At 42.0% G+C, this 7266-nt stretch overlaps 1 pseudogene; it reads left to right on the forward strand.

Moving 5' to 3' along the window:
* Positions 1-636: 636 nt before the first annotated feature.
* On the forward strand, positions 637-3393 carry LOC108512514 (52 kDa repressor of the inhibitor of the protein kinase-like; annotated as a pseudogene).
* Positions 3394-7266: the final 3873 nt, after the last annotated feature.

Genomic DNA, 7266 nt, shown 5'->3' on the forward strand with positions numbered 1-7266 from the left:
AGGAAACAGCCAAAGCTACCAATCCATCCCCTAAGCCATTTTAAGAAATAGTGCATAATAATGAAGAATTTAAAGAACATAAAGAAGAGAGGAACTATATTCATGTATTACACACACATACACAAATAGGTATCCTATACATTTTATTGTACAACCATACATTTGTACTTTTTATTGAAAATGTTGTGCTCTAGAACTCATTTATTAAAAGACATCAAATGATGTATCAAACATAAGATGCTTCCATTTAAAAATCAGATGAGAAGAAAACCTGCAGATGCCCTTAGATATTTTGAGGAGTTTTTGGAGCTGAAATGTGTAATGTGTTTACCACTTCATTTTCAAAAAGGTCATTAGAGGCTGGGTAGACATGAATACTTCTTGATTAAAAAATTGATTAACAGGCATTGTAGGAAGGAGGCGGCAGCATCCCAGGCGGGTAGGATGATGCAGCAGAGACTGCGGTGGCAGCAGTAAGCCCTCCCGGCCGCTCAGAGCGCTGTGGAGCAGCGTCCTCAGCCCGGCCTCTGACCACGGCGCCCCTCCTCGAGGCTTCTCGTCCACCCGCCCCTCCCCAGTGCGCCGGCCGGCCTGGCTGCTGTCCCCGGCCCGATGGCCGTCCTGGCTGCCCTCCCCGGCCCCGACGGAGGGGAAGGCTGGGCCGGCAGGCTGGCGGGCGGGCTGGCGACGATGCAGAACTTCTGCGCTCCGCCGAAGTGCACGCGGAAGAGCACGCAGTCAGACCTGGCCTTCGTCAGGTTGCGGAGGGACCCGACCAGATGCCAGAAGTGGGTGAATTGTAGGGGAGCAGACTTAGAAGATAAAACACCGGATCAGCTAAATAAACATGACCGGTGAGGTGTCCAACATTTTGAGACGTCTAGGATCTGTAGAACTAGTCCTTATAGGACAGTTCTATGAGATAATGCAATACCAACAATATTTGCTCTTACCAGTCATTTGAACAACCCACCTAGAAAATGAATAAAAGGATTGTTGATGAACCTTCTGAACAGGAACAAAAACATAAAGAAACCAACAACAGCAATGCTCAGAACCCCAGCAAAGAAGGGGGTGAAGGGCCAGATGAGGACATTTTACCTCTAACCCTTGAAGAGAAGGAAAACAAAGGATACCTAAAATCTCTGTTTGAAATCTTGATTCTGATGGGAAAGCAAAACATACTTCTGGATGGACATGAGGCCGATGAAATCCCAGAAGGTCTCTTTACTCCAGATAACGTTCACGTAGTGCTGGGGTGCTGGATAAATTGTGGTCAAGGGGTCCTGAGAAAGCGCTTTGAGACAAGAGCAGTTAACACGTTGTTTTGTTAAAAAAAAAAACACAGCAGAGGCAGATGCTAGAGATCTGTGAGAGCTGTATTCGGGAATAAACTCTAAGGGAAGTGAGAGACTCACATTTCTTTTCCATTATCACTGACGATGAAATGGACATGGTAGGGGAAGGGCATCTACTTGTGTCGGTGAGGTTTGTTGATGAGTCTCGTTGAGGTTTGTTGATGAGTCTCATAAAATAAGAGGGGAATTTGCAGGCTTCCTGCCTTATGAAGCTGATGCAGAAATTTTGGCTGTGAAATTTCACACTACGATAGCTGAGAAGTGGGGATTAAATACGGAGTATTGTCATGGCCAAGCTTACGTTGTGTCTACTGAATTTTCTTCCAAAATGGAAGTTGTTCCTTCTAGACTTTTAGAGAAATATCCCCAAGCTATCTACCCACTCTGCTCTTCCTGTGTCTTAAATATGTGATTGGTAAAATCAGTACCTGTTATGGGAGTATCTGTTGTGTTAGGAACAATTGAGGGAGTTTGTTCTTTTTTTCCATCAATCACCACAACTGCTTTTAGAATTTGACAATGTAATTTCTGTTCTTTTTTCAGAACAGTAAAGAAAGGGATAAAGAACTGAAGGAACTCTGCCATTCTCAGTGGACAGGCAGGCATGATGTTTTTGAAATTTTAGTGGAACTTCTGCAAGCATTTGTTTTATGTTTAGATGGTATAAATAGTGACACAAATATTAGATGGAATAACTGTGTAGCTGGCCGAGCATTTGTACTCTACAGTGCAGTAACAGATTTTGATTTCATTGTTACTATTGCTGTTCTTAAAAATGCCCTATCTTTTACAAGAGCCTTTGGGAAAAATCTCCAGGGGCAAACCTTTGATGTCTTCTTTGCAGCCGGTAGCTTGACTGCAGTACTGCGTTCACGCGGTGAAGTGATGGAGAATATTGAAGTTTATCAGGAATTTTGGTTTGAGGAAGTCACAAATTTGGCAACCAAACTTGATATTCAAATGAAACTCCCTGGGAAATTTTGCAGAGCTTACCAGGGTAACTTGGAATCTCAGCTAACCTCTGAGAGTTACTATAAAGAAATCCTGGCCGGGCGCGGTGGCTCAAGCCTGTAATCCCAGCACTTTGGGAGGCCGAGACGGGCGGATCACGAGGTCAGGAGACTGAGACCACCCTGGCTAACACGGTGAAACCCCGTCTCTACTAAAAAATACAAAAAACTAGCTGGGCGTGGTGGTGGGCGCCTGTAGTCCCAGCTACTAGCGAGGCTGAGGCAGGAGAATGGCCTGAACCCTGGAGGCGGAGCTTGCAGTGAGCCGAGATCCGGCCACTGCACTCCAACCTGGGTGACAGAGCGAGACTCTGTCTCAAAAAAAAAAAAAATCCTAAGTGTCCCAACTGTGGAGCACATTATTCAGGAACTTAAAGATGTAATCTCAGAACAGCACCTCAAAGCTCTTAAATGCTTATCTCTGGTACCCTCAGTCATGGGACACCTCCAATTCAATACGTCGGAGAAACACCAGGCTGACATGTATAGAAATGACCTACCCAATCCCGACATGCTCTCAGCCGAGCTTCATTGTTGGAGAATCAGATGGAAACGGGGAAAGACACAGAGCTCTGTCCACCATTTATGAAGCCCTCCACCTGCCTGACATCAAGTTTTTTCCTAATGTGTATGCTAAATGACCTATTGCCAAAGGTCCCTTGTATTCCTCCTGTGATGAAGGTTGAGAATGAGCAGTATGAAAATGGACGAAAGCATCTTAAAGCATACTTGAGGAATACTTTGACAGACCAAAGGTCAAGTAACTTGGCTTAGATTAACATAAATTTTGATAGAAAACATGACCTGGATTTATTGGTGGACACGTTTTTGTTTTTTTGTTTGTTTGTTTTTGATGGAGTCTCGCTCTGTTAGCCCAGGCTGGAGTGAAGTGGCGTGATCTCCGCTCACTGCAAGCTCCGCCTCCCGGGTTCATGCCATTCTCCTGGGTGGACACATATATTAAATTCTGTAAAAGTAAATCAGAGTTTCCCACAGATAATTTAGAAACCATGGAAAATACCTAAGAGACTTTTAAAAATAGTCTTTCTTATATTTGATATTTGGAAGAAAAGCCTTAAGGTGTATGTAGGTCTTAATCACTTAATATCTTTGCCTATAGGCCTCCATTGAATACATTAGCCATTGATAATCTACCTGTTTAAACCGCCCATTTGAACCCTCATGCTTTGAAGACCTGTCTGTTCTTCCAGAAGAGTACATTGAAAGTGCCATCTTTCACTTCCGCATGATCTCTGCAGGTGGCACTCTGCAATTGTGAAGTCATTTTAGACACAGCATTTATTATCACTGTGGATCTCTGCTCAGGTGTTGAGTTACCAGTTCTTTGAAGAAACATATTTTGAAGAAGTGTGAGAGGAAGAAATACATTTTATAAAGTGTTGAAGCCCGCAATTGACCTTTGACTAATAGGAGTTTTAAGTGTGTTAAAAATCTATACTGGACAGTTACAATAAATTACCAGAGAAAGAGAAGCTTGTGAGCTTGCCAAGCAAGGATTCCAGGGTAGATTTTTGTCTTTCACAAATTAACTTAAAGGAACAAGTGACAGTTAAAGTTTGAATGGAAGAGCCTGCTATTGTTCCACATCTAGTTATTACTGTTTATATTCCTTTGTGGAGCCTACATCTTCCTAAGCTTTTTAGTAAATACATGTTGAACACTTCTGTTTCATGGTTAAGACAGAATCAGAGGCCATGGATACTGACAACTCATTTATCTTTTTTTTGTGTGTGTCTTTTTTCATGACTCACCTACTGCCTCATCTTGATTTATAAGCAAAACCCAGAAAACCTACAAATATAAGTGTTTTGGCATATCTAGAAAAACATGGAAAATATTGCAGTTATTTTTGGTGAAGAAAATAAACTTTGTATAATTCATTTCAATCTAAATAAAATGCAAATTTTGTTTTAAAAATTTGATTAATAAATCTTGATATCTTAATCAGGTTATAGGACCTTAATCATTTCACACTTGTTGGGAAATAAAGCCAAGCATGTTTGATATCTTTTAAAGGTTAATATCATCTTTCTCCAGTATTGGTTGAAAGGGTAAAGATAATGTAAATTATCAAGCACAGTGCTTGATACATAATGGATAAAGCAATGTTTGTCTTACCTGCTTCCTTTTTCTCCAAAAGGTCATCATTGCAGAAAGATAAAAGAAATATCCACACATCCTTCCTAGCTGGGGTGGGGTCAGGGATGAAGTTTAGGAGGCCAGAACTGAGTGGTGTGGATCAGGATCCCAGAGATCACAGGAAACACCTAGAGCAGAGTCAGATACGGTAGTGGGTTGGAAACCAATCAGATCGAGTCCATAAAGCACCAGGACGAAAAAGGTGACCAAAAGGTGATACTGGGCTAAGTCAAGGAGACAGCATCCTTGAACAAGTGGATTCTGGAAACTCCACTTCTAGAAAACAAAGGCAGAGGTTGTTTTGAAGAAATCTACAGCCTCATGCTATGGTGTGAATGTCTGCCTCCTCCAAGAGTCATGTTGAAGATGCGGTATTTAAGAGGTGATTGGGTTACATTTGCTCTTCTGTCATAAATGGTATAACCTATTCGTGGATTAGTAGACTAATGGGTTATCACAGGAGTGGATCTGTTACAAAAGCCAGTTTGGCATTTTCTTGTCCTCTTGCCATGTGACACCCTGAGCTGCCTTAGGACAGAGTCCCCACCAGCAAGAAGGCCCCCATCAGATGCAGCCCCTCAACCTTGGACTTCCTAACCTACAAAACTGTAAGAAGTAAGTGTCTTTTCTTTGTAAATAACCCAGTCTCGTGCATTCAGTTATAGCAACACAAAACAGACTAAGGTGTGTACAATGGAAAATCCTATGGGAACCCAGCCATTATGAGCTGGAGGTGAAGAAGAGAGTAGATGACAGAGAGTGACAATGTAGCAGGGATGAAATCATCCCATCTTTCCCAGTCCAGGGTGTCCAAAGGTATTTTTCTCTGGCTCCAAAAGTATTTTTGTCCTACAAGTATAGGAATTTCTCTCCCCACCCTCTGCACCCATGCACACACCAAGTTTCCAGCAGTCTCCTAGACTACACAGGGAAGGGGTACTCATAACCCCATAGAAAGACTGCATTCAGTCTTTGGCATGGGAGGTCTTGGAGACCCTGTAACCTATTGATTCCATGATACAATGGCTGGAGAAATTGCCAGGTGAGCTCTCAAATCCAGGCTGGTGATGGTCCCACTCAAGTGCTAACAGACATTTGGCAGGTGAGGTTGCAATTCACAGACTGAGGGAGACTGAATTCGGGGACTAGAGAATATACTCAGAATTGTTGCCTTCAGGCCACAGAGTTTGAGTTGGCTGTGTGGAGTGATGTGCTATGAGGAATGTATTCATATACCTAGTTACCATATCACCCCACACAAACTAAATCACTCCACTCCATATAAACTAGGATAGCAGTTCCTATCCTAGTTTATCTGCCCTGGCACCTTCTGTCCTGCGGACTTATTACAGGACTAAGTTCAGGAGCAACTTGCTATGCGCATTCTCCATCCTATCCCCTGAACTTCTTCCTTTGTAAGGAAGAAGGCCTTTGGCCTTTACAATCCTCTTCAGTATTCAGGCACAGAAGCAAGTCTTTCTGCTCTTTTTTCACAGTAAACCTCAATAGCCACAGCACAAGATTCACTGGAAAGAATTTCAGCTTCTTCTAGGCTAAAGACTCTATAATAATATTTATAAAGGCAGGCCAGGTGTGGTGGCTCACACCTGTAATCTTAACACTCAGGGAGGCCAAAGTGGGAAGATCGCTTGAACTCAGGAGTTCGAGACCAGCCTGGGCAACATAGTGAGACCTCATCTCTATAAAATAATAATAATAATAAAACAAAAATATATATAATTATAAAGGCAGATGAAACATATTCTAAACCCTCCACTCTCCAAATGGGAATGATTTCTAAAATTTCAAGACTAGCAAATACATAGTTCCTTAGGAAAAGAAGAAAAGTGACTATTTTCTAACAAGAACATAACCAAAGGGGTATTTGGTAATTGTCAAAGACTAAAATCACTTCGCCTGGGAGAACAGGGCATGGATCCCAAGCAGAAAGTTCAGGACTCGGAGCCAGGATCTCTTAGATCTCTTTGAATGCAGTCCCAATAAACACTATCTTCCTGGAGCTCAGGGTGGGAAACACAGTACTCCTGTAAACAGAGACTAACTGAACAGCCTCGCACCATTCCCAAGGCCACTAAGGAACTACGGTGGCCATGGTTTGCAGTGGCCATGGTTTCTGGTATCATCCCTGTACATGAAGGTGAGTGAGGTCATGCCATTAGCAGACACAGGGGAGGAAATATATCACTATGCAGGAGCATTTTCTGAGCATAACAGTCCAAATGCATCCTGGCGTGGATGTGGGAAACAGGCTGCGACTTTCCATGAAAGAGAACCACAGAATAAATGTGCAGAATGTGAGCTCACAAAACAAGAATCCTAAAAATGTTTAAGAAGATAAACATTATGAATAACAGCAAATGGAAGAGTTTACACCAAAGGAAATAGATGAAGTCAACCTGAAAAGTATCCTAGGATAAGTATCTTTAAAATTCTTCAAGTGATAAAGAATGGAAATTAAAACAAGAAGAAGCAGGAAAAATATTTTAGGTTCACACCTACACAGAGTGAAACTTCTGAAATTAATGGTACAGAATAGAGAAAAGATCCCAAAAGTTATTAGAGAACACACAAGAAAAAACATAAATCTGATTGAGATTACATGTACCTTTGGAGATGTGGACTGTTGGAAGTCAGTATATGGTTACTCTGATTTTAGAATTTTATATCCAGCTGAAGAATCATCCAAGTGTTGGGGCAGATTCCTGACAACTTCATAC

The sequence above is a fragment of the Rhinopithecus bieti genome, unplaced genomic scaffold (assembly GCF_001698545.2).
Source record: "Rhinopithecus bieti isolate Rb0 unplaced genomic scaffold, ASM169854v2 scaffold_28016, whole genome shotgun sequence".
Lineage (NCBI taxonomy): Eukaryota > Metazoa > Chordata > Mammalia > Primates > Cercopithecidae > Rhinopithecus > Rhinopithecus bieti.